General features: G+C 43.7%; 1 protein-coding gene across 5 annotated transcripts in view; it reads left to right on the forward strand.

Moving 5' to 3' along the window:
* The first annotated feature begins 296 nt into the window (after positions 1-296).
* The window catches only part of ADGRG2 (adhesion G protein-coupled receptor G2), a 113,235-nt gene continuing 88,643 nt past the window's right edge, over positions 297-24,888 (forward strand). For 4 of the 5 annotated variants that reach the window (XM_060137886.1, XM_060137890.1, XM_060137891.1 and 1 more), the window contains exon 1: positions 297-398. The gene's annotated coding sequence lies outside the window, so the exon portion shown is untranslated. Of the gene's footprint in view, positions 399-691; positions 1,041-24,888 lie in introns of those variants that run through there. The other variant, XM_060137887.1, reaches the window with a different exon arrangement.

Here is a 24,888-nt window from a genome sequence, read left to right on the forward strand (position 1 = left end):
TCCAGAGAGTCCAGAAGCGCCACGCGGGCCTCTGCAGGGTGGTGTGGGCCGCTCGGCCCGCGGCCCCTACTTCTCTCCCCGCCCCGCAGCCTGGAACTCCCCCCGGCTTCGGGCGGCCGAGCTACTCGCTCACACCCTCCCCCCTCCGCGCCCCGCCCGCTCCCCGCTAGCTCCCCACCTCCGCGTCCAGCCTCGCAGCTGCCGAGCGACGGACGCGCCGGACGCGCCGGACGCGCCATGCCTCGCTGGGCCGCTGAAGAGCAGGCCGGCAAACCGTCCGGGAGCGGCGGGGGCGGTGCCCAGCCCGCGGGCGGGAGGAGGAGGGCCGCGGCCCGAGCGAAAGGGAAAAAGGAGGGCTGGAGGGCGCCAACAGCCAGCCCGTCGGCGGGGACCGGCAGGTAAGCGCGCGGCGCCGGGATGGGTCTGTCTTTCTCGGGTTCCTGAGACCCGGCCGGGGAGCCGCGGAGCTGGCGACCAGCGTGGGCGGCTCGGGCGCAGCGCCTGGACCTGGAGTGCGACGGGACGGCGGGGCGAACGCTCCCTCCGCCCGACTGCGGCTCTGAGCCGGGGCCCTGGGCCGCCCTAAAAGGCGGAGGCTGAGGGCCGAGCTCCGGGAGCTGGCACCCCGACAGTGGGAGAGGGCGCGCCGTGGGAAAGGGGGCTCTGGCGACGCGTTCTCCGAGGGAGAGGGGCGTGTGTATCCAAAAGCTTAAAACGGGCTCCAGCTCTCCCCAACCCTCCGCGAAAAAGAGCCACGAGCTTTGTTCGCGCGGGCGGTCTTCGAGACCCGACTGGTGGGGACTCAGTTTGCCGCGCCGCGCGGTGGGTGCGGCGGAGCCTGCGGAGCGCGGACGCGACCCGGGCCCCAGAAGACTTGGCGCGGCAGCGTCTGGCTGGACGCAGAGCAGGTGGCTAAGGGCGCGGCGGGATGGAGCGGCAGCCAGGAGCCTGAGGCTGGGGACAGGAGACTGGAGGTCTCGGGTGAGCGCTTTTCGACAGGGACTTGCCATTTCAAGGCTCCAGAGCTAGATACGTTTCAGGTGTGGAGAGGGAGCGCTGACGGTCTCCTGAGAGCCAGATGAGGCAGGCAGCAGAGGTTTTCCGTGGCTGCTTCGACAGTGACACTTATTTGTATGTACCGTCCACACGAATTCCCTGGGGATCTTGTAAAAGTACAGATTCTGATTCAGTAGGTCCGGCTGGGGAGGGGCCCGACAGTCTGCATATCTGACAGGCTCTCAGATGCTGCTGCTCCATGGATCACACTTTACACCGCAGGCCCTGCAGAAGTACTTTTTGTCCAACAGGCTGAAAACCTTAGGAAAACTGGGACATTGGGAGAGGAGGTCCTAAGACTTTACAATCCCACCTCCACCCCAAATACACACATTTAAACGATTGCTACTCATTTAGTAGCAAAATGCTTTACTCTTCTTACTGGGTTACCAGCCAACTACATTATCTGATAGTAGAGCTGGCTTCATGGGCATGCAACCTGTATTTGGTTTAATGTTCTGCTGTTGCTGTCGAAGTTCTGAATAATTTTTGAACAAGGGACTTCGCATTTTTATTTTGCACTAAGCCCCACAAATTATGTAGCTGATCCGTAGGCAGAAAAAGGACCCATTTCTTTCTTTTTTTTTTTTTTGGCTGCGTTGGGTCTTCGTTTCTGTGCAAGGGCTTTCTCTAGTTGTGGAGAGCGGGGGCCACTCTTCATCGCGGTGCGCCGGCCTCTCACTGTCGCAGCCTCTCTTGTTGCGGAGCACAGGCTCCAGACGCACAGGCTCAGTAGTTGTGGCTCACGGGCCCAGTTGCCCCGCGGCATGTGGGATCTTCCCAGACCAGGGCTCGAACCCGTGTCCCCTGCATTGGCAGGCAGATTCTTAACCACTGAGCTACCAGGGAAGCCCAAGGACCCATTTCTTTGATCCGTGTTCAGAGCTGGTGGGTGATGGAGAGTGAAGGTTTATTAAGCAAAGACAAGCTAGATGTTGCAGTTGCTTCCATCTTTCTCAACTTCTTTTCAGCTATTTTAAGAGATAAGCCTATGAGTATAATTTCAGTTCTACATGGTATGACAATATTTATTTTAAAAATAATATTAATAATCTATTAAGAGCTTAATTATTAATACAATTAAGTTCGATGTTGTAATAGTTTGTGAATTGAGTGACAAAGGCGTGTGCTATTTTCAAAGGATTTGGAGAGTTTTTATTTAGTGTCCCAAAGTTTTGCTTACTTAAGATCTAAAATGAGCTGGACATTGCTAAATTGGCTGCTTTTTTCAGCTCAAATGCAAAGCTGGAAAATAAAAAGTGGCCAAATTTTGAAGCTGTTCAGGGGTATTGCTTTACAGGGCCTCAGTGCGACGCCAGCCCCTATCGGATTCCCTCTGCTTTTATCATTCCCACATCCCTGCAAGGTGACTTTCATTAAAAGGGGGATAGAGCAGACTTTGCTATTGAAAAACACTGAAGAAATGCAGGGCCAGCATTAGTGTTTTCTGTGAATAATTCTTGCCCCAAACCCACAGACTGCAGGTGTGTGTACTTTTCTAGAGAAAAAATAAAAAATGTTGGAGACAGAGAAAAGGAAAAAAATGGAACTTTAATTATGGATATGATTTTGTTCAGCAGAGGGAGGAAAAAGCCTGGGAAATGGCATTTCATTGGCGGGTTTGGCAGGCAAAGGAGAGCTGCTGTGTTTCTGGTACCATGAACAGCCTTCCAGAAATGGCAAAGTGAGTTTGCTCAGGTGTTAGGGAGAGCCAGTAAGGAAGCTGCACTTCCACGGCTAATGTGGTCATTCTGGGTGCTCCAGTGTGGCTGTGGTGTGCCTGAGGCTGGTTGGGGACTCAGCGAGGGGGACATCACCGTGAGGTTCCCTAGTGCTTTCACAGCGTACATGAAACTGACAAACGTATTTTTCCATTTTGTTACCTGAGAGTGCCAAGATAGTTCAAATACACACTACAAACTGGGAAGAGCACCATTACATTGAAAAGAAAGAGCTGGGCGTCGGGGGGAGGGGAAGAATGCACTTCTGTGGTGGTAATAATTCTGAAGATAGAAAGGAGAGATTCTGCCTTTAGTAAAAACCTGGGAGCTGCCTTTTATGCCTCACTGAGAAAGGCCTTCGCTACCTCAAGATAGAGGAAAACAATTTTTCTGCTAAAATGTTCATGGTGTTAAAAATACATGGTCTTTAATCCACATGGAAATTATCTGGGGGTTGTGGTGTGAGGTGGGAGATGTTGGACGTTAAGAAATGGAGTAAACATTTGGGAAAAATTGTCATAAAATAAATCCCCTCAATCAAAGTCTGTGAACACTGTGTTCCATTTTATTTATTTATTTATTTAATTATTTTATTTTTTTCTTTTGCGGTACGCGGGCCTCTCACTGTTGTGGCCTCTCCCGTTGCGGAGCACAGGGTCCAGCCGCGCAGGCTCAGCGGCCATGGCTCACGGGCCCAGCCGCTCCGCGGCCTGTGGGATCCTCCCAGACCAGGGCACGAACCCGTGTCCCCTGCATTGGCAGGCGGACTCTCAACCACTGCGCCACCAGGGAAGCCCCTGTGTTTCATTTTATAAATCTGCTTAACTCTTGAGCCGATTCCATGTTTTAAAAATTGAAGTACAATTGTAAAGCAATTATACTCCATTAAGATGTTAAAAAAAATTGAAGTACAGTTTATTTACAATAACATTCACCCTTTTTAGTGTACAGTTCTGTAGGCTTTGACAAATACATGTAATCATGTAACCACCCCCATGGTCAAGATATAGAAGAAGTCCATCACTCCAAAAAGTTCCTTGTTGACGCTTTGTAGTCAACCCCTCCCACCACTCTCAGCCCCTGGCAACCACTGATTTGTTTTCTGTCCCTATAAATTTGTCTTTTCCAGAATGTCCTGTGAATGGATTCATACACGATGTAGCCTTCTGAGTCTGGCTTCTTTCACCTGGCATAATGCACTTGAGATTCACCCGTGTTGTGTGAATCAGTAATTTGTTCCTTTTTATTGCTGAGTAATATTCCACAGTTTGTCCATTTACTAACTTTTGGTGATTATGAATAGGGCCAGTGTAAACGTTCACATACAGCTTTCTGTGTGAACATAAGTTTTCATTTCACTCCAGTAAATACCTAGAAGGAGGATTGCTGTATTGTGTGGTAAATTTAACTCGATAAGAAACTGCTGAACTTTTCCGAAGTGGCTACACCAGCGTGCACTCCCACCAGTGATGTATGAGAGGTCCTGTTGCTTGGCATCCTTGCCAACCCTTGGTATTGTCAGCTTATTTTATTCCAGCCATTCCAGTAGATTTGTGGTGGCATCTCTGTCGTTTTAGTTTGTGCTTCCCTGATAACTAATGATGTTGAGCATCTTTTTGTATGCTTTTTGGTCATTTGTATATCTTCTATGAAATGTCTGTTTTTTTTTTATTGTATTGTGTGTCATTATTGAATCGTAAAAGTTCTGCATACATCTGCACACAAGTCCTCTGTCAGATATATGTATTGCAAACATTTGCTTTTAGTCTGTGGCTTGCCTTTTCATTTTCTTTATTTTTTAAAAAAATTGTGGTAGGAATACCTAACATGAGGTTTACCCTCTTAACGAATTTTGAAGTGTCCAATACAGTATTGTGAACTATAGGCATGGTGTAGTACAGCAGATAGCTAGAACTTTTTCATCCTGCATGACTGAAACTTTGTACCCTTTGAACAGCAATTCCCCATTTCCCCCTCCCTCCAGCCCCTGGCAACCACCATTCTACTCTCTGTTTCTGTGAGTTTGACTCTTTTAGTTGACTCATACCTCATATAAGTGGAATTAATGATTTTTTTTTGAAGAGCACAAGTTTTAAATTTTGAGAAGGTCTAATTTATCAGGTTTTTTTCCTTCTATGAATAGCACTTTTGTTAACCTGTCTGATAAATCTGTGTCTACCTCACATTTACCAAGATTTTCTCTTGTGCCACCATCTAGACATTTTATAGTTTTATCTTTTGTATGTAGGTTTATGACTTCATTTTTCTAAAATTAATTAATTTATTTATTTTTGGCTGCGTTGGGTCTTCATTGCTGCACGTGGGCTTTCTCTAGTTGTGGTGAGCGGGGGCTACTCTTCATTGCGGTGGCCTCTCTTGTGGAGCACAGGCTCCAGGTGCACAGGCTTCAGTACTTGTGGCATGTGGGCTCAGTAGTTGGGTCTCGTGGGCTCTAGAGCCCAGGCTCAGTAGTTGCGGTGCACGGGCTGAGTGGCTCTGTGGCATGTGGGATCTTCCTGGACCAGGGCTCGAACCTTTGTCCCCTGTATTGGCAGGCGGATTCTTAACCACTGCGCCACCAGGGAAGTCCCATGACTTCATTTTGAGTTAATTTTTGTATGCGTCAAGGTTCACTCTTTTCCATATAGATAGTTGCCAGTTGTTGCAACACTATTTGTTGAAAAGACTATACTTTTCCCTCATTGCATCCCCTTGGCCCCTTTGTCAAAAATGAATTTACTGAGTATGTGTGGGTTTAATTTTGAACTCTCTTCTGTTCCATCGATCTGTACATCTGTCCTTATGCCTATACCACACTGTGTAGGTGTTACACATTCTTTTTTTTTTTTAATAAGAGGGTATTTTGTTGTTGTTTTCTTTAAAATTTTTTTTGTTTCTTTTTTTATTTTTTGGCCGCGCTGCGTGGCATGTGGGATCTTAGTTCCCCAACCAGGGATGGATCCTGCGCCCCCTGCATTGGAAGCTCGGAGTCTTAACCACTGGACTGTCAGGGAAGTCCCACACATTCTTGTTAGGTGCATTCCTAGACTGTTTTGTTTGTAATTTGTATTGCTTTTAGAAATTGTATCCTTTTTTGCCCATTTCATTTTATTTTTATTATTTATTTATTTATTGGCTGCTTTGGGTCTTCCTTGCTGTGCGGGCTTTCTTTAGTTGCGTTGAGCAGGGGCTACCTTTGTTGTGGTGCGTGGGCTTCTCATTGCGGTGCGGTGGCTTCTCTTATTGTGGAGCATGGGCTCTAGGTGCACGGGCTTCAGTAGTTGTGGCTCGCAGGCTCTAGAGCACAGGCTCAGTAGTTGTGGCGCACGGGCTTGGTTGCTCCACGGCTTGTGGAATCTTCCCGGCCCAGGACTCGAATCCGTGTCCCCTGCATTGGCAGGCGGATTCTTAACCACTGCGCCATCAGGGAAGTGCCCCCCCCCCATTTTATTTTGTTGTGACTATACTATCGTATAGACAGGCTTTTTAATTTTTTTGTAGGTCTAGCATATTCAAGCCATGTTACTGAACTTTCATTAGTTCTCATAGTTTTTCAGTCAGTTTTCTTGAATTTTCAAGGTCGACAATCAAACGGGCTGCAAATGGCAGTGGTATAGGGGTCCCTCCCCGCCCCCAATATTTTTTCCTCAGTTTGTCTGGTCTCCTTAGTGGCTAGGCTGCCCTGTTAGAGCAGTGTTGAGGAGTAGTATCTGACTCAGGTGGGAACGCTTCTCATAGCTTACCACTAGCTATTCTGCTCGCTGTGGAGTTCTGACAGTTACCCTTATTAGTACCTTCAGGGGGTTTTCTTTCCATTTTTAGCTTTGAAATGTTCTAAAATTTAATTTTAAAATTTCTTGTTCTGCTTGGTTTTTTTTTTTTTTTTTTTTTTTTCATTGAAAGCCTAACAGTTTAGAGGTGAGTCAGTCTTCCCAGCTTTGGGAGGTCATATTTTGACCTTCTTCCCTGGAGAAGAAGATAGTGTAGCAGAAGTCAATTCATTTTATTTAGACTAGGAAGAAACTACCTTTGGAGCTTTTTTTTTATAATGTTCTCATTTGCGGGGGATGCCAGGTACAGCGAGGAAGGGAGAGAACAAAGGAACAGTTTATATATAAATAAATATCTTAAGTATAAATAAGATAAGATAGCTTTTTGTGGTGTTTTTCAAACTTTCCTGCCCACCATTCACAGTGAAAAGTATAGATCTCAACCCAGTATGAACATACCTGTATATAATTGAAACAGAATCTCACGAAGTATTATGCATTTTTCCTCTGTGCAGTGTATTCTGAAAATTTCAGTTCTCTTCCATCTGTTCTACTTCATTTAAAAATGATGATCATGACCCTCTGCATTGATTTGACACTCTTTCATATAACCCTGTTTTATAAAACTGTTCATTTAGGTTCTAAGCCCCCAAACTGCTGAACTGTGTCCAGGACAGATTCATTTTATATCAGATCCTGTTATGATACAAAGTGAGTTCATTTTTAATACCCTGAGATAGTGGTAGCTACCCAGATTTTTCTCTTGAATTAGGATATAGCCTCTAACCCAGTCTCCCAGCACCCAGTCTTGACCCCAGAGAATTGCCAGTAAAGGCAGTCTTGTAAATCCACTGCTCAAAACCTCTAACAGCCTCTACCACATTTATGCTAAACCCCCAGCTGCTCCCTGTAGCCTCTGAGGCCCTATATGACTTGTATCTCATTCTTCCCACACTTCTCCAGATATACCAGCCTTCTTGCTATTCATCACCCAAGCCAAGCATTTTCCTGCTTCCCAGCTTTAGTATTTGTGGTGCTACCTGCCTGGAGCACCATTTCACCAGATAATCACATAACTTGTCCCTCTGTTTCATTTGGGTCTTCTCTAACCCTCATTCTAAATCAGCATTCCTCACCTACCACTATAAATGTCCACCCCTCATCCCACTTTTGTTTTCTTGTAACACTATTATCTGCAATTATATTATTTAGTTATTCGTTCACTGATTCCGTGTCCTTTTTTTCCCTGCTAGAATACAGGAGGGCAGGGACTTTGTGTATCTTGCTCACCGTTGTATTTTCAGGACCTAGAACAGTGGGACATAGTAGGTGCTCAATAAATATTTGTTGAATGGATGAATGAGTGCACCTAGAATCTAGAAGAAATCAGGCACTAATCCTAAGAGAAATTCAAATTCAGTTTTGGTGTGGAAATTTCTTTAGGTTAAGCATAGAGTGTATTTTATTTGTATTTTTAATTAATTTATTTTTAGAATATATTTTAATGTAAGTCATTAATCAACAGACATCTGGTATCAACTACATTTCTGACTCTGATAATAATAATGATAACTAACAGCTAATATTTATTGGGCAGGCAGTGCTCAATTTACGTATATTAACTCATTTAACCCTCCCATCCTCTTGGGGCACGTACTATTATTATCATTTTACAGAGGAGGAAACTGAAGCATGGAGAGGTTAAATACTTTGTCCAAGATCATACAAATGGTAAGCAGTAGATCCAGGGTTTGAACACAGACCATCTGATTTCAGAGCCTGTGTTTTGTTTTTGTTTTTTTATTGAAATATAACTGATTTACAGTATCATATTAGTTTCAGGTATATAACATAGCGATTCAGTATTTTTACAGATTATGCTCCATTAAAAGTTATTACAAGGTAATGGCTATAATTCCCTGTGCTATACACTACATCCTTGTTACTTATCTATTTTATACGTAGTAGCTTGTATCTTTTAATCCCATACCCCTAACTTGCCCCTCCCTCTTCCCTCTCCCCAGTTGTAACCACTAGTTTGTTTTCTATATCTGTGAGTCTTTTCTGTTTTGCTATATACATTCATTTGTATTATTTTTTAGATTCCACATATAAGTGATATCATACCGTATTTGTCTTTCTCTGTCTGACTTATTTCACTGTCCATCAACAGATGAATAGATAAAGAAGTGGTGTGTGTGTGTACATACACACACACACACACACACACACACACACACACACACACACAGGAATATTACTCAGCCATGAAAAAGAATAAAACTCTGCCATTTGCAGCCGTGGATGGACCTAGAGCCTGTGTTCTCAACCACAGTACTCATAGGAACAAGGAGCATACACAATTCCTGATCTTTATAAACATGTAATGTTATGGTTAGAAGTAAAACAATAACTTTCAGTGTTGATAAGGAGACCAACATTTGGTAAACAGTTCAGTTGAATTAGAAGGATGGATCTTACAAGCCTGATCCAGATTCTTGGGTCATCTGCCTATCACTGCTGTTGTCTTCTTCTTGTCCTGATATGGGTATCATTTGGGGGTCAGCAGGCCTTTCTATATATCAGTCCAATGCAAAGGCCCTTCTTAAGTGGGAAATATGAATTCAAGAGTCAATTCCCTTCAGTTTCTCTGTGTATGAGCTAGTTAATAGCACCTGATAAGGGTCCTTTTATCTAGGTTGGAGACAGTCCTTTAAATGATGCCTTTTCCAGTATGCATAATCTCCTGGTTGCAGGTCACGGGGCATCTGATCTTCATCCAAAGATAGATTGCTGTGATAAGCTTCAGAAACAAACTTTGAGTGTTCTTTTAATAATTCAATTAAACTTTCCAATAATATAACTTAACAACAAGGAGCTATCTGGGAAGTGAGTCTTAAGCAGTAAATACAGACCTCAATGAACAAACCTAGAATTTAATACTCACTGAAACAATCTTTTTCTCTCTAAAATTACCCTCATTTCTACCAAATATAGCCAAATTAAGACTGATTTGTTTGCAGAATAAGTCTGGCTAATTGACCAAATAGGCTCTTTTAAATTGGCTGTGCTGGAACTTTTCCTAAGGAATCTCGGGTCGAACTTTTAAAAGGCCTCTCCAGGCTGGGAAATCCATGGCAAGGGCTAGCCAGATTCCGCCTGTGATATGTATAGATTTGGGTGAATTCCTCTCTTCTTGAGGTCCACCAAACATCTTGAGATTCTTGTACATGTCAGGAGGTGACCTTCCTTATTCACCTGATAAGGCATCTGGGAACCTAAGAGTTTCCAATTTCTGGAGGGATTTGGTAGAGAGAAAATATAAATGTTTCGATTCCACTTACAAAGGTATAATTTACCAAGTTGCTGTATGCCATAATTACCCTGAGGGGAAAAGTTTCCTTATATCTGGAAAACACAGATTAAAAGCCAGTAATATTTCAGAAAAAAACCATGCAAATTATAATCATATTCACCAGTTCACTCGGTCCAATGTAACGAATCCTTTTTGTTAACAGTTTTAGGAAGCCATCAGGTTTTCTGTTAGGATTCTTTAAATTTCTTACCTTGTTCAGCAGTATGGTCTGAAAGTTATTAGAAACCTGTACTTGTCAAAAAGTACTTTCTATGAATCTTGAAGATGAAACATTTTTGCAAAAGGATCAGAGTAAAACAATAACTGTCTATGAATGACAAAAAAAACTTAAAAAGGCATGGTTAAACACATGATTACAATGCCATTGACAAAGAAACTTGATTACTGCTGTGACATACAACATTTTAAGATGATAACTAGAATTATGACTGATACCATTTTACTAGGATGTATTCAAATTTTAGGAATTCCATATAATTTCTAGTATATCTATATTAAATAACATTTACCCATACAATATAACTTAAGGTTTATCCCTCATTTGACAATGCTTCCTATGTAATTTAACATACCAAGCAAGCCTAATTAGTTTAAATATTTCTCTTTGATATGCCTTCGGGGCTCTTTGGAAAACTCGAAGTTAGCTAGAGGTCAACGGACTTTAATTAGAATTCGATCTTTGGGAAGTTTGTCAAAAATATCGAAAAGTTTCAAAACACTTGGCCAAACACATAGGTCACTGGGAAACAATACTTGTTCACTTAACCAAAGTGACAATAAAAGATTTCAAAAGTAAATACAGAATGTAACAACAAATTACTTAAAAGGTAAAGAAAATTTACAATCTGATATCAAAAGCAGCTCAATAGTCCAAAAAACTTTGTTTTCTTAACAGAGGGAAAACCAAATTCCAGTCTTGTACCAGCTTACTTTTAATAACAAAATCAATTTACTTAATTAAATTCAATCTAATCTTAGCCAACCCTGACCATGCATAAAACACTTTTCTCAGGGTTTCTTTTTTACAAACCTTCCACAACTTTTTGTATCCGTATTAATCTGTCCCTTATTTTCTTTCCCATCCAGAAACAATTAGCTCTAGGACAAAATTACCACTTTTTTCCCTTAGCGTTGGGTCCTCGTTGCTGCGCACGGGCTTTCTCTGGTTGCTGTGAGCGGGGGCTACTCTTTGTTGTGGTGCACGGGCTTCTCATTGCAGTGGCCTCCCTTGTTGCGGAGCACGCGCTCTAGGCATGCGGGCTTCAGTAGTTGTGACACGCGGGCTCAGTAGTTGTGGCTTGCGGGCCCTAGAGCACAGGCTCAGTAGTTGTGGTGCACGGGCTTAGTTGCTCCTCGGCATGTGGGATCTTCCTGGACCAGGGCTCGAACCTGTGTCGCCTGCATTGGCAGGCGGATTCTTAACCACTGTGCCACCAGGGAAGGCCTATCCTTTCTACTCTTGATGGGCCTTTGGTTTGTTTCTAGTTTCTGGCTTTTATGAATAGTGTTGTGAGGATCACCCTTGTACATATCTTTTGATAAACACATATGTGCATTACTACTCGGTAAATGCTGTATTCCCTCTACCCTTCTAGGTTCTTGGCTGAGACACCCCTGTAATAAAAAGACAGATTAACAGGAGAGAAACAAGCACGTTTAGTAACATATATACCTCCTGTATACATAGGAGAGACCCACGAAAACTGAGTAACTCCCCCAAATGGCCCAAGCCGAACCACCTTCAACACCATCTTCAGCTAAAGACAAAAGAAGATTTTGGGGGGTGGTGGTGGAGGAGGCCAGTTATAGGAATTATCAGGAAAAATACAGTAAACAAGGGTAAGGTTGTTATGCAGATTTAAGTCCACGCCTTCTCCATTGACAAGAGTTTCTAGAGATTTAGAGTCATCCTTCTCTTCCTGGTACAGAAAGGGAGATACCCTTAAAGTGGAGATTTCCCTTATAAATGTAAATGTCTCTTACAAAAGGGTAACTTCTACTCGGTTTTCAGAGCTTCTCCTTTGTGTGCCGATTCTTAAAAATAATCAGCCTCAAGATAATTCTTATGCCAAAGAGACATTTTGGGGTGTCATATTGTGCTCCCCTTCAATACCTAAAAGAACGCTTCAGATAGATTTCTACTCATTTTCATGGTTGTCAGTTATTTTCTTCTCTGAATGCAATTAGGATTAGTAACAACCTCTGCATAAACTTCCACATCTGTATCTATATACAGTGTTGAGGCTTTTTATTCATAACTTGAATTGTTTTAGCATCAGTTGTTTTTCTACTTCAGTTTTTTTCTAAGAGTGTTTCTATGTTCATTTATTACTTTACCAGCTTACCTATATCAAAATGTCATTTTTAAGTATCTCAAGAATTTTGACTTTTTCTTTTCCTGTGAGAGACACACACACACACACACACACACACACACACACACACACACACACACACACACACACACACACACACACACACACACACACACACACGTAATTATTTTGAAATGAAAAACACTCCTGGAACTGTCAAATGTATTTTGCAGATATTGAGGCAAAGGTTTACCCCACCTGAATAGTCCTGGAGTGGTACAGGCTTATTAAGCACTGATTCCTAATTTTGCCAAGGGGGGAGAAAGGGAAGAACAAAGTGAATGAAAGAGGTTTTGAAAAACTAAAGTATGCTTTATTGTGTTGTGATTACACCCAGGTCCGCAGGTTGACATTATTATCTCCCTTTGTCCCAGACTGCATTAACTTATTCCATTCAGCAAATCTGAAGTTAACTCGACAAACTGAATAGAGCAAATATAGCCTGAAATCGAGCAAATACCTTCCATCTGATTTTGGTAGGAGTCACAGCCGCTGAATGTACTCTTTATGTAGAGAACACAGCGAACACTATTATCTACGGCACTGCTTTTCAGATGTACACATCAATCAGCTGGGGATCTTGTTGAAATGCAGATGCGGATTCTGGGGTTCTGGGATGGGGCTGGAAGATGCCTGCTTTTTTGGGGACCACATTTTGAATAGCGAGGCTTTAGAGCACAGCCGGGTTTACATGAGACCTTGGTCGGTTGCCCATTCAGGGGTCATCCCTGCCCCAGTGCCTCTCGGGTTGGCCTCCCAGTGCGGGCTGAAGAACCAGGTGTGTGCAGTCCCCGTTAGAGCCACAAAAGCCCAGTGCTCTTTGGATGTTTCTTTAAATCTCAAGTAGCAACTCCTTTCTATCTCCCCTCACCTAGTCTCTCCTCAAACATTCCGAACACCTGAAGAAAAACGACTGCACTCCTCAAAAGCACGCCAAACCAACATACACACCCACCCACACCCCAACCCCCGCCCTTACGCGCGCGCGAGCACACTTAATCCCAGGTACTGACCTGGAGGAAGAAGTGGGGCAGGGCAGGCACGAAGCCGCTCTCTTCTCCCCTGGCTTCAGTGCTTTGTACTTCCTTGTTCATTCCACAGAGACTGGGTGTCCGTTTCAACATCCCGGTGCCGAGCACTGCGATACACACCAGCCCCCTTCCAGCCACTAGCTGTGCATTTCTCTGCCCACCCATGTGGCAGCCTGGAGGGCTGGGGAATTAACAATCCCCAGCCCACCCCGGGAGCAGCCCTCAGCCAGCGCCTGATGAAAGCTGGTAGATAAAGAGCCCAGTTCTTTGCCCATGAGCAGGACCACTGAGATGGATGGACGGTCTGCGCTGGCTCCCAGAGCTCCCCAGGACTGAGACTCAGCTGCCCCCAGTGGTAACACCTGTATTAGCTGCCTTCCTGCCTCCGTCCCTCTTCCCCATTCTCCTGTGTCCTGGGATCACATCCTAAATAAATTGCTTGCTCTCGAATCTTTGCCTCGGAGTTACCTTCTGGAGGAACCCAAACTATGGCAAGGCTCTTTGAGGCCAACAGTCAGGAAGTACTTTTGTTTGTTTTAATAAGACCCCATTACAAGAAAACCCAGGAGCCCCTTGGGTTTGTCCTAGGGGGGTTTCACCACTGTCTACTTACTTTGTTGGCATGACACCAACCATTCAGATGGCTGGAAATAAGCCCGATCATGGAGAGCGTGCTTCCGTGTTCCTGGACTGTCAACAGAGTTGATATCTGGGGTCCCTAGCAGAGCTGATTCTTGTCTTTCTGACTCCTGACCAGGGGCATGTATCTCTGAGTTCTGCCTCAGAGCCCTGAGCACATCCTGTGGCCCCTGCAACCCTCATCCTGGCTGCCTCCTACTTCCATGCTCCTTTCCGTAGGCCTCCTTCCCTGGGGTTCTCTGTTGTGAGTTCTCTGCCCAGCCCTTTGGGACAAGGAGTCCTTTCTTGGACCTTCAGTTTACTGCATGGAGGCTCCTGACTTTAAGTTTCAGGGACGTACCACCCCTGTCCTCCAAGCTTTGCACCAATGATCAGTGCTTCTCATAGCCGTGTCTTTAGCTTGTCCCCCTCCTCCTGCCTTCTTCCCCAGACTGGAAATGGATCCAAACCTTGGCAGAATTTAAACTTCTGAGTGCATTTTAGAACTGCCTGTACCCAAATGGGGGATCTTAGCCCTTCTATATGTTCAGAAGTGTGCCTTTTCCCCTCAAGACCTTGTATGCAGCGCTCCGCTTTCTGTGGTTCCTTGTATGATGGGAACCCCCACCAGGCAGGGATATTTGGGAGGGTAGCCTGACCTGGCACTCTAGAATGGATTGCTCACAATCTTGCTGTACCCCTGCCAGGGTGCATTGCCCACCAGGCTGAACACCCATGTCTTTGTTTGGGCCTCTTGGGGTTCCTGATTAGAGACCTTGTTCCTTTGGATTTGGTATTTTAAGAGTACACACGACATCAGTAGGACTGTCTTTAATGTAAACATCCATGAAAACATCAAGGATGGATGGCTAGGTGACTGCTTCCCTGAGAGAGAGAGGGGCGGGGGGGGGGGGGGAAGAGGGAGGGAAGGAGGGAGGGAGGGAATCTGTCTCTTCTTATAAGGCCACAGCCCTATTAGATTAGGGTCCCACCCTTATGACCTCATTTAACCTTAATTATCACCTAGAGACCCTGTCTCCAGATACAGTCATGCTGGAGGTTAAGGTTTCAACATATTAATTTGTGGGGGGAGAGACACAGTCCAGTCCATAGCAGTAACTGTGCCCAGCTTCCCCCCCAACCCCTCCATTCATCTAGCTGTATCCTGAAATTCCACAATTTGAGATTCACTTCTTTGGTTTAAAGAGTTGTTAAAATGTAAATGGGCACAGAATTTGGTTGATGTGTCTTGATATGAGGTCGGCTCCTGAGAGCAGGTAGGGTTCAAAAAGTAGGAGGCCACTGGGTACCTGCAAGTTGGGAATGGGCCCCATCTAGAGGAGAGAAAGGGTACTAAAATGAAAGTTGGTTTTCTCGGAGCAGTGTCTTTTTGTTAACTTTGCCAAGGCCTGTTCAAATCCTCAGAATTATTTTATCAGTTCCTGCAAAATAACCCTTAAGATCAAAGAACTGAGTACTTAACGTTGCTTTCTTGGATCTATGAACAATTTGAAAGACATCGCCTTTTATTTTTATTTATTTATTTATAAATTTATTTTTTATTTATATTATTTATTTTCGGCTGCGTTGGGTCTTCATTGCTGCTCTCAGGCTTCCTCTAGTTGCAGGGAGCGGGGACTACTCTGTTGCGGTGCGCAGGCTTCTCATTGCTGTGGCTTCTCTTGTTGCAGAGCAACAAGAGAATGTTTAAATGTTGCAGCCAAAAATAAATAAATAATAAATAAAATTTTAAAATAATGATAAAGAGGGAGTCTTATTGTCTCTCTGCAAAGGGAGAATGAGAAGTACAACCTCTCACTGGTTTTTCCAGCCTTCTCTCAACACTTTTTTTTTTTTTTTTTTTGCTGTACGCGGGCCTCTCACTGTTGTGGCCTCCCCCGTTGCGTAGCACAGGCTCCGGACGCGCAGGCTCAGCCGCTCCGCGGCATGTGGGATCTTCCCGGACCGGGGCACGAACCTGTGTCCCCTGCATCAGCAGGCAGACTTTCAACCACTGCGCCACCAGGGAAGCCCCTCTCAACACTTTTTATTAGCCAACAAATTATGTGTAATGACAACAGCTGTTTGTAGTAAAGATTCTTATGTGTCATTGGAGCCTAAAGTACTTTTTGAATCATCAAAGATTAAGTTATGTATGGGATAATTTTCATATTAACTGTGATATTGATGAAGTCTTTTTTTAAAAATTTATTTAATTTAGTTTTGGCTGTGTTGGGTCTTTGTCGCTGCGTGCGGGCTTTCTCTAGTTGTGGCGAGCGGGGGCTGCTCTTCGTTGCAGTGCGCGGGCTTCTCCTTACAGTGGCTTCTCTTGTTGCGGAGCACAGGCTGTAGGCACGTGGGCTTCAGTAGTGGTGGCACGCGGGCTCAGTAGTTGTGGCTCGCGGGCTCTAGAGCACAGGCTCAGTAGTTGTGGTGCATGGACTTAGTTGCTCCGCGGCATGTGGGATCTTCCGGGACCAGGGCTCGAACCCGTGTCCCCTGCATTGGCAGGTGGATTCTTAACCACTGCACCACCAGGGAAGTCCCGATATTGATAAAGTCTTGGTTACTGCTTGTTACTGAATGGTAATCCTTTACCAACCAGGATATTTCCATTTTAGTACTTCATCCTTCTCCCACGCTAACATCAAAATGGTACCTGAGGTAAAGTGAGCCCTTTTCGTGGCTTCTTATTGCTGGGATTGGCTGCTTGTGGATAATTAGCTCAGCTAATCAGAACATTGTGTATGAGTCGGGCATATGGTTTTGACCCCATGTGGCCTTTGCTCCTAGGGGGACCCATAGAGGGTGGGTCAGTGCTGTTTCAGTTCTGCTAAGGAAAGTGCATGGAATTCCATCTCCTTTGGACCTGCTCCATCAATGGTGTCATCTAGAAGTCTTTAACCCTGGCCGTACATTAGCTTTAAAAAAGTGCACAGAGGTAAGCACTGTCCTGAAACTGGTGTTCATTTTCTCATATATTTCTTTATACTTATATATGAATATGTCCCTAAGCAAGAGAAAATGCTACTTGCATGCTTTTGAACTTTATATGATTGGTGTCTTTTTTACCCTCATATTATTCTGCAACTTTAATTTTCAGTGTCTTTTTTTTGTGAGATGTGTCCTCGTTGCTACATGTAGCTCTAGCTCATTTCTTTTTCTTTGCTCTGTAGTAGTCCGTTGTGTAAATATATAATCTATTTGTACATTCTTCTATTGATGATCATTTAAATTGCTTCAGATTTTGTTGTTAAACATGAAGCTGCTATGAACAGCCTTGAACATGTTTCCTTGTGCTAATATATAAATATTTCTGTAGGGATTATATTCAGGAATGGGAGTACTGGGTGGTAGGGTATGTGCCTCTTCAACTGTACTAGTTGTTGCCAGATTACTTTCCTAAGCAACCGTGTAAGAGACTTCCTGTTGCTCAGCATCCTTGCCAACACTTAGCATAGTCAGACTTTTGAATGTCGCTAAGATGATAGGTATGATATTTATCTCTTTTTGTTGTGATTTGCATTTCTCTCAGTACTAGTGTTCACTGACTAAGTTTCATCTTCGTGAAATTCTAGTTCAAGTTTCTTACCTATTTTTCTCTATCAGTTTATCTGTATTTTTAAAAATTGATTTGTAGATGTTCTTTATATGTTCTGGATACTGATTTTTAGTGATATATGTTATAGATAATGTCTCCCAGTCTCTGGCTTATTTTTCACTTTTTATGGTGTTTTCTGATAAAGGTCTTTCAATGTAGTCAAATTTCTTCTTTTTTTCTTTTATGGTTTGCACTTTTTTTTTTTTTTTTTTGCGGTACGTGGGCCTCTCACCGTTGTGGCCTCTCCCATTGCGGAGCACAGGCTCCGGACACTCAGGCTCAGCAGCCACGGCTCACTGGCCCAGCCGCTCCGCGGCATGTGGGGTCTTCCTGGACCGGGTCACGAACCCGTGTACCCTGCATCGGCAGGCGGACTCTCAACCACTGCGCCACCAGGGAAGCCCTATGGTTTGCACTCTTTGTGTTCCTATCCCAAAGACATAAAGATATTCTTCTCTATTGTCTCCTAAAAGTTTTAAATGTTGGCTTTTGAAATAATTTTAGTCTAATTGGAATTGAGGGAGGAAATCTGTGTGTGGATTGTTTGTCCATGTGGAAAACCAGTTGTCCCAGGATCATTTATTGAAGAGTTGATCGTTGCCCTCCCTGAGCTGCATCTACCCTGGCACCTCCTTTGCTGTATCAAGTGCCCATATATGTGTGAATCTGCTTCCAGGCTCTCTCAAATTTGGTTTCCTGGTATATTTTTCAAACCCTGAGTGAATACTACACAGCCTTGATTGCTGTAACTTTCTCAAGAGGCTTGGTATCTGGTAAGTCAAGCCCTCCTTTGTTATTCTTTGTCAAATTGTCTTGGCCACTTTGTTTTACATACACATCTTGCCCTCCATATCCATTGGTTCCATATCCGAGGATTCAACCAACTACAGATTGAAAATATTTGGAAAGAGAAATTCCAAAATGTTCCCAAAACCAAAACTTGAATTTTCTGCAAGTCGGCAACTATTTACATAGCATTTACATTGTATTAGGTAGTATATGTAATCTAAAGATGATTTGAAGTATACATCCTTTGTAGGTTATAGGCAAATACTATGCCACTTTATATAAGGGAGTTGAGCATCCTTGGATTTTGGAACCTGTGGGGGTTCCTGGAACCAATCCCCCATGGGTGCCAAGGGACGACTATACACCTTAGAGTTACCATCAAGTTCCGTAAAGAACCTCATTAAGATTTTGAGTGAGGGCTTCCCTGGTGGCGCAGTGGTTGAGAGTCTGCCTGCCGATGCAGGGGACATGGGTTCGTGCCCCGGTCCGGGAAGAGCCCACATGCCGCGGAGCGGCTGGGCCCGTGAGCCATGGCCGTTGAGCCTGCGCGTCGGAGCCTGTGCTCTGCAATGGGAGAGGCCACAGCAGTGAGAGGCCCGCGTACGGCAAAAAAAAAAAAAAACCAAAAACAACAGACAAAAAGATTTTGAGTGAAATTACCTTGAATTTGTAGCATTATATATTTTTTTCCAAATTACTTTGATATAGATGATCTCATTTGTGTCTTGCAACAACTTGAGAGGTAGGTTAATATTACCCCCATTTCTCAGATGAGGAAACATATTAAAGAAATTAAATGCCTTGTCCACAGCTCACAAAGCTAGTCGATTGCAGAGCCTGGTCATTTTTTGTTTTTAATATCCCTCTCTTCTTTTTTTTGTTAAGAAATAATTCACATACCATAAAATTCACCCTTTTAAAGTGTACAATTCAGTGGTTTTTAGTATATTCACAAAGTTGTATAGCCATCACCACCATCTAATTCCAGAACATTTTCATCACCTGAAAGAGAAGCCCTGCACTCATTAGCGGTCACTGCCCGTTTTCCCCTCCTCCCCACAGACGCTGGCAGCCACCCATCTACTTTCTGTCTCTGTGGATTTGCCTGTTGTGGAGATTTCATGTAAATGGAATCGTGCAGTATTTGGCCTTCTGTGTCTGGCTTCTTTCACTTAGCCTCATGTTTTCAAGAGTCTTCCATGTCATGAATCAGAACTTCATACCTTTTTCTTCCCCTTCTTCATTTTTTCTTGGGTTCATTTCCTTTCTTCATTTTCATGTTCTTTCTTTTTTCATTCTATTCCTTTTCCTTCATTTCTTCAGTCCTTTAGCCAAGTCTTTTGACTCCAAATCCAGTGCTCTTTTTACAGTTACCATGTTAAATCAATCAGTAAGTGGAAATTCATTTCTTTAAGAAGTTAAGGATGAAATGAAATGATTACGCGTGAGCCTAACAACGAAGTTCTTCAGCCTCACTCCTTGCTGGCATGCGTTAGGCACTCAAACACTGAGCTGACTGCACCGGAATAGAGGGTTCAGCATCAGAGTTCTTTAGAAGAGTCTTGCCAGTGTTGTTTATGCTAAGCCAAACTTTCGCTAAGCACTGTGCCTGGGAAGTGGAATATTGTTTAGGTTGTGAGCTGTGCATTAGATATGCAAACTTGCTTTTGTAGAAGAGAAGTCGTATTTTCTTCTAGCAAACATCAGGTTGTTCAGTTGATTGTGTTACATAGATCTTGATTTGAAAGACAGCATAAAGCACTGTATATGAAGAACCCTTCTCTCTTTAAAAATGTACTTATTCAGTTAATCAATATTTTGACGTTAACCTTGAGCTTGAGTTGAACTATGAAGAAAAATCAGAAAGAATGACACTACAATTTGCCAAGCCCTGAACTAAACTAGGGACAAATATGTATGTTTCCCTGCCAAGTCTGCTGAATTAATTCCTTACCACTCCCCAGACCACTCCCAGTGAACAAACTGAACCCACATTTGGCAGGGTAGTGGAAGAGGAGAGATTAAACATGCACACACATGCACACACACACTCACACACACTCATAATTAGTTGATCTGCAGCAAACCTCAAGCTATTCTCTTAACTAAACTTAAATCAAGCCAATAATTCATTTAGATTTTAACCAGCTCTTTTGAAAATTGTTTTATAAGGCTTTAGTTCTTCCAAATGTTCACAACCCACAAAATTGGTTTTGGAAATAATCCTTTTTCCCTTTGCCTACAAGGAACTCAAAGTTGAGTTTGAGTTCATTTGCAGTAGTTTTTCTTTCCGTAGGTTTCCAGATATCATCCTTTTTCTCTGTTTCCTTTTTTAACTTGCCATGGATTTTCCCTTCTTCCCCAATAGTATGTCCAACTCCTTCAAAATCTCTCCATTCATTCATCCATGTACTCTTTCAACAAGTATTTCTAAAGTTCCTACTATGTGCCAGGCAACCTTCTAGTCACTGGGGACTCAACAGTGAACCCAAAGGACAAAACCTCAGCCTTCAACAAAGCTTATTTTCTAGTGGGCAAAGCAGATAATAAGTAAATAAAATACACATTATGTTAGATGGTGATTAGTGCTATCTATAGAGGAAAATGAATCAGAAAAGAGGCACAGGGAGCATTGAGGGGCTTCAGTTTTAAATAGCATTTCTCTAGGTCAGGAGTTGGATAACTTTGGCCTGTAACTTTCCACCTTTTCCTGTGAATAAAGTTTTATTGGCACACAGCCACACCCATATATTTAGATGTTGTCTGTGGAGTTCATTAGTTGGAACAGAGACCATATGGGCTGCAAATATTTACTATTTGGCCCTTTGCAGAGAAAGTGCAGATTTTTATATATGATAACTTTTTAGAATTAATATGCATGTCACACTTTTCAGCTTCCAAATCATCTTTACAAACGCTGCCTCATTGGAGTGTGGTAGAGGTGTTGGGAGAGGTCTAAGTAGCTTTGTTTTATAGGTGCGCTGCCTCACTGGAGTGTGGTAGAGGTGTTGGGAGAGGTCTAAGTAGCTTTGTTTTATAGGTGACTGAACTGGAGAGGTTACTGAGGTTGTCCAGGGCTGCTGCGCTTGTAAAGTGATGGTGTTTAATTCTAAAAGCTGGTGCTTTTTCCAGCCTAATCACCTGCTCCTGATGATAAATAAAACCCAGCTTTTTAGCACCGGGAGCTTCCTAGCGTACACAACACAGAAAGGCAATACTACGTAGGCATCAAGAGTGTGGGCTGTAAAGCTTGGCTGCCCAAGTTCAAATCCTCACTCTGCCACTTACCTCTGTGACCTCTGTGCCTTGTGACAGTTTCCTTTTCTATAAAGCAGTTATAATAATATGCCTCTGGGTACGGGGGTGATACATCCCAGTTTGCCTGAGGCAACCCTGGTTTATGCCTATTTTCTCTGCGTTTATTAATAGTGTCTCATTTTACTCTCAGGTGCTCCAGTCTGGACATTAAATTATATACGTACCCTAGCCAGGGTTGTCACTGGGATTGAGTTAGTACAAATAAAGGACTTAGAATCCTGCCTGACCATAGTCTGTGGCAGTGGTTTCTTATCTCAATGTTGTGCCTACTCATCACTTAGTTTTCTTCTGACTCATTTTTTGATTCCATTAAGTCCAGACTGGTTGCTGTCTGAAGCGACTTTGTCTGTCTGGGTTAACAGGTGATGGAGGATCCTTCTTCTAGGGCACAGAGCCCTCCATCTGCAGTGTTCATCCCCCCGCGAGCCTCCTGGCTCACTCCCTGGTCTCCTTTGGCGGGTCTTTGCTCAGATGTCATCTTCTCATGATGCTTTCACAGGCCACTTCTCTAATTTGCCATGCCCTCCCATACACTTCGTGTCTACTTCCCTGCTTCTACCTACCTAGTTTTCTACCTAATACTTACTACTGATAACATGTAGATTTTATTGAGCGGCTAATAGTATTTTTAGTGTAGTTTTGTTTTGCTGTTGGATAGAAAGAAAAAAAAACCAAATACACTATGCCTGTGAGATTTACTTTTCTGTTTTTAAAAATAGTGTAGCTTTATTGTTAAAATTTGAGAAATTACAGAAAACCACAGTGAAACAAATATAATCCACCCATAGTCCCACCCCTCCCCCAGGGTTGTCATTTTGGGGTGTATTAAGAAGAAAGCAATTTTACACCAGCTCTAGAGGGAATGCATTTTCTAGTCTAATCATAGAACTTTAGCTGAACAACTTATAAGCAAATGAAGATTTCCTGTGTTCTGTAAGTATCATAATTTTGATTCCTTTAAGATAAACTTTTCTTCATATTTTCATCTGAAACTGGTCTGAGAGAAAATATCAAAGCAATACTGGTCCAGCCTGGTCTCAGCCCCAGAAGTAAAGAAAAAAACATGGCAGAGCAGCTGAGTGAGACGGCAAGTTTCCCCACTTGGAAATAAGGTTTCCTGGCGTGTTGGCAGTGTGTTAGTCCGACTCTTGCCAATGTAAACGCCTTAATAGAAAGGGTCATGTGGTGGCATACTTTTTATTTGCTGACTTCCTTTATAATATAGAGCAAGTTGCACATTCTTTGTGTGTCACTCTCTCCTCCAAGAATATAATTCAGCTCCGTGTTTGCTCCACAGCCCTCTTTAAAACTTGTGATTGTTTCATATATTTGTTCGTTTACATTTTTATTTGAGTGCCCCACCAGCATGTAAGTACCAGAAGGGCACAGTTGTATCTGTCTTGCTCACCACTGTGTTCCTAGTGCCTCACGTAGTGCCTTGCACATGGTATTTACTCACTATACATTTGTTGAATGGGGAGTCCACTGAGCCTGGCGGCGCACACTCGCCCACCACGCAGGGGTCCAGGATGGGGACGACCTGTGTGCCGGGTTCTCAGCTGCGAGAGAATGAAGCCCTAAAAGATGGCCTTGGCCCCACAAATATCATCCTCACTTTCTCCCTCAGGCCCCCAATTCCTTTAACAAATGGCAGAGTCATCAATTCAACAATCTGAGTTGGTTTCAAGTACCAGTGCCTTTTGAGACAGGAAGCTCATTAAGATCTTCACACTCGGAGATCAAGAGGGATGTTAGCTGCGGTCTTGGGGGGTAGGGGGTAGTGGTGATAGGGTGGGGATGAGGAGAAGAGCACAGGGCAGGGAGGGGGAAGAGGGCCTGCAAGGTGGGATGGCCAGGGAGGAAAGAGCGCAGGAAGGGCAGCGTGCCCGCCGCCCAGGCTTCTCTAGTCTCTGCTAGAGAAGCTCGTTCAGTTTCACGTGCCGCCCAGGCCGATGAAGCAATCAACCGAGTGCCTGACACACCTGAGCAGTGGATGATGGCAATAAGGCAATAGCTACATTTTTTGAGCGTGTACTGTGAGCCATACTCTATGCTGAGCACTCTTCCTGTACTTACTACTCCTTTGCAAGAATTTTAGGACACAAATATGATGATTATTCCCATTTTATGGATAAGGAATCTGAGGTGGTGAGGCATTAAATATCTGAGACGACTTCATCCTGCAGCTTGTGGTAGGCTAAAATTTCATATTCATTCTCATCAGGACTCAGTAAAAATGTCTTGCTGTCCCCGCCCTCCCCCCCCCAACTGTTGCTTGAGGTCTGGGTGGCAGAAGGACTTACAGGAGCTGCTTCTGCAGAGTGGCCTTTCTACTATCAAGTTTGCTGACCCCTCATAGAGTTCAAGGTCAAACCAACTGGCCCACACATGATATCACATGGCTTTCCTTGCAGTGTATTAGAGAGTTACAGACCTTATAACAGGCAGGCCCAGTGCGCCTCATGGTTCAAAGAGACTTTGAGGTCTGGTGGCAAGTGAGTAGCTTTGGGACCACTCATGTGGTCTGCTCCAGTTTTCAGAAAATATCCGGGGAGTTAGACTCTTGCTGCAAGGGAAAAAAATAATACTCTCTCACCACTTGGAACACCTTGGTTTTGGAAAAATCATTAAAAAAAAAAATACTGCAAAGCCCCCGAGGCTGCATGATTGCTGGAGGGTCATTAGGGAAGAGGCAGTGTCCAGACACTTGTGGGAGGTAGGATTTTTTTATAGGCTGTTCGTGTGTCCAGTTTTGCAGTTTTTGGAGGAGGACTCCACTGGGGCTGTGAATGAAAGCCATTGAATCTGTCATATTGTTGTTAGCCAGGTCACCTGGAAAAACACCCTGACAAATTGCAGCCCTGGGCGGGTCAAAGAGGGGAACACTAAAAAGAGAAGAAGAAAGAGCATGGCCCTGCTCTGGTTTGAGGCCAGGGCTCGGTGTCATAGCAAAATTCCCCGGTGAGAGAGGAGTTTCCACGATCGGAGGCTTTCCCCACCCTACTTTACACCATTAGTTTTTACAGTCTGAAAAAATAATTCCACTTCTGGTGGAGCCAAGTAGAGTCACTTGAAGGCAATGTAAACAAAAGGAACAGGTAGTGTTGATGCTTTAAGAGAACATCCTGATGAGGGAGGGAAAAAAATGAGAAGACCAGCTAGCAAGTGGGAGGTTTTCCTGGATGTAGGAGAGCTGCTTGGAATGGCACTGACTTCTGGTTTCTAAGGACCAG

This window comes from Lagenorhynchus albirostris, chromosome X, assembly GCF_949774975.1.
Source record: "Lagenorhynchus albirostris chromosome X, mLagAlb1.1, whole genome shotgun sequence".
Taxonomy (NCBI): domain Eukaryota; kingdom Metazoa; phylum Chordata; class Mammalia; order Artiodactyla; family Delphinidae; genus Lagenorhynchus; species Lagenorhynchus albirostris.